The sequence below is a fragment of the Papaver somniferum genome, chromosome 6 (genome assembly GCF_003573695.1).
Source record: "Papaver somniferum cultivar HN1 chromosome 6, ASM357369v1, whole genome shotgun sequence".
Taxonomy (NCBI): Eukaryota; Viridiplantae; Streptophyta; class Magnoliopsida; order Ranunculales; family Papaveraceae; genus Papaver; species Papaver somniferum.
In genome coordinates this window covers 81,872,995-81,880,189 of record NC_039363.1, presented here as the reverse complement: position 1 = coordinate 81,880,189, position 7,195 = coordinate 81,872,995, and the positions used below count along the sequence as shown (strand labels likewise).

At 35.6% G+C, this 7,195-nt stretch overlaps 1 long non-coding RNA gene across 1 annotated transcript; it reads right to left on the bottom strand.

The window, feature by feature from the left end:
* Positions 1-2,558: 2,558 nt before the first annotated feature.
* On the bottom strand, positions 2,559-5,424 carry LOC113288164. Its single transcript, XR_003330505.1, has 3 exons — positions 5,004-5,424; positions 4,679-4,776; positions 2,559-2,836 (listed from the first exon to the last, which is right to left on the bottom strand). It is a non-coding gene; the product is annotated as an uncharacterized LOC113288164 (long non-coding RNA).
* Between the last annotated feature and the right edge of the window lie 1,771 nt (positions 5,425-7,195).

Genomic DNA, 7,195 nt, shown 5'->3' with positions numbered 1-7,195 from the left:
TTGACTTTTTAAGTCTCTCGGTATGGAGTATTTGGACTCTACGACCTTTGCTGGGTCTTAATTATCGACTTTAGCCTTTAATATGACTTTAACCTCTCTCTTTAGATGGTTCTAGTCTTATTTTGATTTTTACAATTACTCTATCGAATGAGTTGTAATTGTAGATCAAGTTGTACCTTTGGCCTTAATCTTCTGACCTTTACTGGTAAATATTTATTTTCGACATGTATTTTAGGTTTTTTTCAAACTGGAATGGATCTTTCTTTCCATTTAATGTTATGAACTTTTCATCGATCTAAATTACGTATTCTGATCCTTATCTGGGCCTCTTGGATTTTTAATATTTTTCTCATCGGTCTTTGTTTTTCTTAGACTTGGACCTTTTATCGACCTGAGTTATGTTCTTTGGTCGAGCTACATCTTTGGTCTGTTTGACCTTACATTTTTGTCATATATGTGTTTTGGCACTCTCCACAGTAATCCGGCATCCCATTAGCAGCCATGATCGGCTCACCTCGGCGTCTTGGACTTCCCATTATACTTGAGAGAATGGGGCAAGATTTGTACCCATAAAATTTCAAGGGGGTCTTGGTTTTAAAAACCTTCGTCATGTTAATGTCGCTTTACTAGCTAAAACTGCGTGGAATTTAATCCATTCTCCGAATAATCTTTGCTTTAGGATTTTAAAATGTAAGTACTTCAAAGATTGTTCTCCGTTGCATTATGATTTGACAGGGGACTGCTCTTGGGTTTGGAAAAGCATCTGTAAGGTTTCGATTTTATTTTCCGTAATGCTGCTTGGGACCTTAGAGATGGCAATAGCATTTTGGCTTTTAGAGATAACTGGATTCCCAATGTTGCTCACCTCTATGTAATGCTTATCCAAATCCTAATCTTCTAGTTTCTGACCTGATAGATAAAGGCACTAATAGCTGGAATCTATATCTAGTTAATGCTTACTTCACTCCTCAGAACGCTCAACTCATTCAGAGTACTAGAATCCCTCTTTCTGGTCACGACAGACTAATTTGGCCTTTCACTAAAAACAAACAATTTTCTGTCAAATCTGCATATAAAATCTTGTCTGGTCAATTTGAGTACATTCATAATCCTCAGAATGTTAATCTTGTTAATAAGTCCCTTTGGAAGCTGCCAATCCTTCATAAAGTCCATATTTTTGTGTGGAAGTATTACGAGAATATCTTGCCTGTAAAATCTATCATTTGTAGATTTTATTCTCATGATATGAATTGTAATCTGTGTGGAACTGTTGTGCCTGAAACTGCAGAACATCTGATCTTACATTGTCCTTTTGCTCAAGCTGTTTGGGCATTAACTCCTTTTTATAACTTAGTCTCACATGTTAGGGATTCTACACAGAACTTAAAAGAGTGGGTTGCTCAATGGTTAACTTCAGTTAACTTAAAAGACAAAGCTGCTGCTGTTTTTCCATTGCTTGGAGTATATGGAAAGACAGATGCTCTTTCATCTTTCATGGGAAAACTATAAATTATTTCACTACTGCGAGACTAGCTCTCAAATTTGTGAACGATTCAGAAAAGTATCTTAGATCTAATCCTGCTGCGAACTTGTCTGCTAACATTTTATCTGTTGAAAATAATTTAGATTCCATAGTTGTCTCTTTGCCAGAAGACTGCATTGTTGTATACAGTGATGCATCATTTGACATAAATACTAATCTTTCTGGAATTGGTTTGATTATGAATGACAAAACAGGTAACTTCATTGGCTGCAAAGTCGTCCCAGGAGTAGCTAGGAATGCTGAAGAAGCTGAATTTTTAGCCCTGCTAGAAACGAGTCTTTGGGCAAAAGAAAGAAACTACAACAAAGTTTGTTTCATCAGTGATGCTCAATTAGTAATAGGATGTTTCAATTCAAATAATAACCAACTGTTCTGGTATAACAAAACAATTACGGATGACTGCAAGTTGATTCACAATAGTTTTTCTTTCTCTAGAATAGAATTTCTAAAAGAAAATTTCAACAGTCATATTGGTGTTGCAGCTAAGTATCGTAACAACTTAAGAATTCAGGGAGAATGGTTGAGTATAATCCCACCATTCCTGCCACAACTCTTGTAAGTTTTAACTAGTTTAATGGAACTTCTTTATTTCTTAGCAAAAGAAAAAAAAGAAAAGCATTTCGTATGCGCTTAAAAGTCATCGGTGCAGATCTTTTTCTTCCCCGGCAACAACAAAGCTACTCATGGCTCACAAGTTAAGTAGTGAGTGACATATACTCCCTCCGTCCCACTAATAAATGACCTAGTTATTTTTAGATTTTGTCCCATCATTAAGTGACCTCTATCACTAAACAATGAGATATTTCTAAAATTATCCTTTAATTGATTATAAGAAATATAAGAAATATGCATAATTTGATAGTCATGTTTATATTCGTTACGTAGGTGTTTTAAAATGCAATTCAATGGTACGAAGTTTGCGAACATCCGTGGTGTAGTTTGAGAGATAAACCATTTCAAAATTTCACTATCTATTATCCATAAGGGTATAACTATAAAAAATGCTTAAAAATACTTTTCTCCTTAATTGTCTTAAAAATTGTACAAACTTGAACTAGGGCACTTAATAGTGGGACGAAGAGAGTAACATACGAGTGCTCCCCGTCATTGTTAGGAATTGATTGCTCAAGAATTAATTAAATTGGGGTTTGATTTTACATCAACACAACTGTCCTTCAGCAACACCTACCTCTTACATTGCCTTCAAATGTGGGCCCTCTTTTCTTCTCGAAAGGGACACCAACGGATTCTCTGCTTGATTATTCCCCTCGTCTCGTCCTTTGATCCAGACATCTAACCACCAAACAAACCAATGTACCAAGAAAAACAGGTTTTGTTATACTAATTAATTTAATGACATATCAAAATGGAACTTATGGAAGTAACTGCTTTTGAATTATACCATTATTTCTCTGTATTATTATTCTAAAGTGTTCTGTTCTTTCACATCTGCTTTTATGTGAAATTGATATCTTTATTTGTTTTGAATTTTGATTTTGATTTTGTTATGTACCCCGATCATTTCTCATACACAATATATTATTTAAGATCGAATGAAGCTTGATTATTTTAATCATCAAAAATAAAAATAAAATTGTTATGGAGCTTAAATCACTTGGAGTTACATAAAATTTCACTGTATATTTTATACCCAAAGCTGAATTAGTGTTTTCCTTTGAAAGGATTCTTGAGAGTAAAGTGTAAAGCTGAAATTTGATATGTAGATGCTCCCAATAATTATTGTCCCCACCAATCAAATGATATAAAACTTAAAAGAGAAGAATTGCTTGCCTTAAGATTTGCCCACTTTTGTTTCATTAAATTCAAGGACAATGACTTTCGAGAAAAAGGATTCCCATTTTCATACTATCATTCTCTCCGGTGGTACCACCCTAGTTAGCAATTCGGGATTCGGCAAACGTACGGAACGGCAAACGTACGAGTATTATACGGTTTTGTAAAATCCAGATTCGGTCCAAAATTCGGTCAACGGGACGTGATTCGTCAGTAATTCGGAACGGCATACGTACGTATATAATTCGATTTATAAATGTGAGTTCGGCTCTGAAAATTCGGTATCTATATATAACAAATAATTTGTATTTATAAGGTCATAGACCAATTTTTATGCATATGTGTGAGTTATTTAAAGAAAAAATAAACTTAATATGATGATATTAATAATATATACAACATTAGTTATCCAAGAGGACGTCGTATGGTGGTTTAGATGCTTGGTTAGTGAGTTTGAGATCTCTCTCACATTCACCTTCAAATCTCTTCAGTCGTTTTTGTTTCATAAAAATTACAACACTTTAAATATTCGGTCGTGTATGCTCGGGAGGCAGTAAAGCCCAAAAAGTGGAGTCTTTGAAAAATAAAAGCTAAAGAATTTATGGCGAATTAAGCGGACGTATCATTCGGGATACGTAAAATTCGTGAACGGTTCGCGAATAATCCGGGAATGCCACATAATACGCGATTTGGGTTCGGAGTTGCAAACGTACGCGAATAAGACGGTAAAATTCGTGATACGGAAAAATTCGCGAATGATTCGCGAATCATTCGCGAACTTACTAACTAGGGGTACCACTACCACACACCTATTCTTTGTACTGTTTGTTTGTTTTTCAAATTTAAGCAAACGAATGACTTTTTTTATTAAAATTTGACATCACCAACATTGTACTAGTAATAAATTAATGAATTGCACTCTGATGTACAAAAATTAGATTTTGTAGTCAATATACATAAACAAATAACACCTACTACTACTTAGTACTAACACTTAGTAGCTTCACTGCCCAAAGGCCCCAAACCTTATTATGATGATGAGATGTTAATTAAAAGCAAAGCGAACAATAAAAATAAGTAGATGTCTCAAAAAACAATTTTAATGATGTTTCTTTAATATAAAAACAGATTAATAATAAAGAAAGCAGAGAATATAATAATGGGTCAGTGATGTAACCCTTGGGGGTATTTTCATCATTATAAGTCATTTTCTTAATTAAAGTTTCATTAACCTTTTATTATTGTGTTCATTGTCTTTGTACTACTACCAGTTAATGCTACATAATTACCGTTCTAATGTTTGGGGAGTGTAAAAGATTTATTGGACGGGAAACGAAGTACCTGAACAAAGAAACCTGAGCAAGGTTTGACGGCCACCACATTTCATCCGGAACAACCAAATACCTCTTCAACATCCCTGCCCATCCATACCCCAATATCTGCAGTAATTCCATTAAACATCAACCGAAGTACAATTATAAGAGAGAGGCCAAAGCACAATTATTGACATAAAGGAGAAAGAGCTAGTTAAGTACAACTACTTCCCACTGTAGATGTAGATGCAAAATTGCAAACCAGATGAAGATCCATTGATCAAAGACAATCAAAGCAGAAAGTAAAGAAAAATTGGCATAAGAAATTATGAGAAGGAAAGAAAATTTATTACCTAAGTAGTCAAGACAATTAGAAGAGCACAAAGAAAGTTCAAGCTTTGCTTGTAATAAGCTATCATGACAGTAATAGCACCAATAGAATAAGCATCACCACCACCACTAGCAACACCACAGTTTACAAAGATTGTGATGATAACATGTTCTTTCATATTAAAAGGCCTTGGATTTAAACTAAAACTTGTACCCATAATTCTTATATCCCCTTTTGGAAGTATCGATGCCATGAATTTACCAATGGGCAAAACCATAATTTGCATCAAGATCGCCGATAGTGTTAATGGTTGAGTACGAAAAGTGAAGAATGTATTTAGAAAAATGAGTATGGTGCACGAAACTGTACCTAGAAACCATGCCCGAAATGTCATTACTAGTAGTGACGGGTCATCTGTTTCTGGTACTACTAGTCTGACTTCCTCTATTGGTGAATGATCTGTTAGAAAAAAACGTTTTAAAATTACCAATTTTTCCATGAACTATGTTTTGATCCCTAGACCTATTGTCCATTAATTGTTTTTTCTTTTGAATAGATAAAACAATAGTCCCACATTGACTAAAATCTAAAGAGTTTTAGACATAAATACCATAGAATTGGCTATAAGGGCATGGCCCTGAGGTCATTAGACTTTTGTGCTTGGAGGGAAGGCTTAGACTAGGGCAAGGTTGCCTTTCCTGTACGCGCGGTGCTTCGCACAGAAGCACGCACGCTGCCGTCCGGTCGGGTTCGGGTTCATTAGATCCTTCTTTGTTTGTATGTGTTTTGTCCTGGCTCCCTTGTCTGTACGTATTTGGCTTGGCAGCAACACACTGCTCCATGCCTAACAAAACAACTTTTCTTGCACTATCTTTAACCCAACATTACCAGTATTTCTGTCATAAGCATGGGTTTTCTTTCTTATTTGTATCTACACAAACACTATATAAGAGAGTAGTTGTAAGCTCAAAAAAACACACCACAGAGAAACATCTCTTCTACTCTCTCTCTGTTTTTCTGTAAACATCTCTTCTACTGTTTTAAGTTCTGCCAAGCTCTAAGGGTACCCTCATTGTATGCTATATTGAGGGGTACTAACTGTAGTTGTATCCTGGAGGTGACTCGCCATCTGCTGTAGCATCTCAGAGGAGTGGCAGGCGATATTGCCTTTAGGACAGCGTAGTTTACGTGCCTTTACATTCTCTGTGCAGCAACATCAGCAACATTATTTTGAGCTAAGTATCTTCTTCTCAGTTACATTATTAGTACTTTATCCAACATGATCATCCGATGATTCTGCTGTTTCTTCCGCATAATGGCTTTTCTCTTTAGACTCCATTAATGGTGGATTTTTGGCTTTCAGTTTTGAGAACTCTCTCTGTTTGTCTGTGTGACTCTGTCTCACCTTCTCTCTAGTTTTATTCCCGCTATCTATAAGAAGTTAAATAGGGTCTTGTCAAGGCGTACAAGTATTTTATTCTGACAAGGATGATGTATAATTTCTAAAGACATTGTAACAACAAAAGAAAACTAAGAAGGCAAAAAAACACAAAGTTAATAGATTCTACCTACACGGCTACACCAAATGGCTGATCAAGATAGTGGCTCAACTAAGAAGGCAGAAAAGTAGAGAGATAGATGAAAATCTGTTAGTATTAACGTGTGTATTTATATAGAACTAAGCCTCTTTTGTAAGGATATACTGTAACACTTGCTACACAATTTGCTGATCTCACCAGTCACCAGCACAAATGGGGAATTACGTAATGTGAAAACAAGTAAAATGGCGTGGTCACAATAGGAAGATGGTTAGGAAGCCGAATCACAGAGGAACGTCCTGATGATCGACGAACACAAGTGGACGTGTGTCAGATGCATTTGATGCAGAAAGCGATTTTTTTCTTTATCATTTATTAACGTGGCTTCTGGATTAACTTTACTACAATCAACATAGCCCTACTAGTCAAATTACAAGTCTAACTGACCTTTCTTTCTTTGTGTTTAGTGTTTCCGTCCTGTGCTTATGTAACTTTCTTTATTCTTCTCTTCTTCTAGCTACTCTCACCTCACAAATAGATATTAGTTGGATCCTACTACCCTCGCTGGATAGCCAACCACAAGTCTCATCTCTAGTCTAGCTGAACCTAATGGAATATGGAAACAAAAATGTGATGTTGCGCAATATTGGTGGCATATTTTAGATATGTCTGCCTT